This window comes from Belonocnema kinseyi, chromosome 5, assembly GCF_010883055.1.
Source record: "Belonocnema kinseyi isolate 2016_QV_RU_SX_M_011 chromosome 5, B_treatae_v1, whole genome shotgun sequence".
Classification (NCBI taxonomy): domain Eukaryota; kingdom Metazoa; phylum Arthropoda; class Insecta; order Hymenoptera; family Cynipidae; genus Belonocnema; species Belonocnema kinseyi.
Window position 1 is genome coordinate 33,409,323 of NC_046661.1, and position 1,322 is coordinate 33,410,644.

The window sequence follows — 1,322 nt, forward strand, 5'->3', positions numbered from 1 at the left end:
CCCCCCCCCGTCCATTCTTTCTACCTTTCCGCTCCCTTTCTAAAGCTCATTATCTTTGTCTTTTCTACAGTTAAATTCAGCTTTTCCCCATATGAGTATTTCTCTAATCCTATAATTAAGCCTGCCATCCCTTCTTCATCCTCTGACATCAACACTATCTCATCTGCGTATGCCAGTGTATTTATCTTTTCTTTCCCTATTCTAACGCATCCCCAACCTTTTCTCCTCATTTCTTCTTTCAAGTCTGATATTAATATATCAAAAAATTTCCGATACTCTTTATTAATCCCTCTCTTATCCCATTTTTTCCCATAAATTTTTCTATTCTATATCGATGTAATTCGACATTGCTATAGCGTCGGTTCTATACTCAAACCGATAAAATTACAAATTAAATGAAGAGATCCAGTTCGACTTTTTTACCTACTGAGTTCTAATTTATGCGAAGCCTATTAGTTCAAGGTATTATTGAACTAATATAGTGACATATTTTTTTCGGTGTAGGTAGGTAGGTAGGTAGGTAGGTAGGTAGGTAGGTCAGGCAGGCAGGTAGGTAGGTAGGTAGGTAGGTAGGTAGGTAAGTAGACATTATTTGTGTTTTTAATTTTACATCATATAACGTACGTAAATATTTCCAGTAAGCTCTATCAGTTATAATAGTTTAAAGTTTATTTTAAAACATATTTTATGGAATAAGATATTCGAAAGTACACACGAGAACTTAATTAGACGAATTGTCTAAAAAATCCATAAAAATTGTAGGGCACATAAATAAGAATAAATACTAAATATTAATAAAGAACTATATATAGACATTGCACTAAAAGTTTTAAAAGTGTGAATAAAAATATAATATTGTAGAGTAAAAAAATTATAGCTTATAAGAGAATGTAAATTATAAGAAATCATTTTAGAATTAGTGGAAAATATATGAAACCGTAATATAAATTACTCACGGACATTTATCTGTGGTATTTATTAAAATAACCACGTTTGGCACAATTATAAATGTAAAAATGTTTTAATTGGCAATTTACTTTTAATTTAAATAGTTCTTGTCCGAATTAAGTTACCATCAGTTCGCCTCGAGCGGCCTACTGAGATTAGGGACCGCCGCATTGCCTTTGGCGCGTCCCTTACTACAGGGTCCCCAACTGAGATTTGCTTACAGCGCTCCAAGTGGCTGTTGGCAAACTATGGAATGCGTCTACGAGTAGCACTCAGTGATCCCAGATCTGAAACGAGATGCGGTCCAATACTATGACAGGGCTATGTCCGTGTGAATATAGTAGGAGCCGCTGTAAATGACTGAGTTGCGCGCG

General features: G+C 34.7%; 1 protein-coding gene across 3 annotated transcripts in view; it reads left to right on the forward strand.

Annotated features, from left to right (window-relative positions):
* The window catches only part of LOC117172804, a 26,980-nt gene that overhangs the window by 7,897 nt on the left and 17,761 nt on the right, over positions 1 to 1,322 (forward strand). The window lies entirely within an intron of this gene.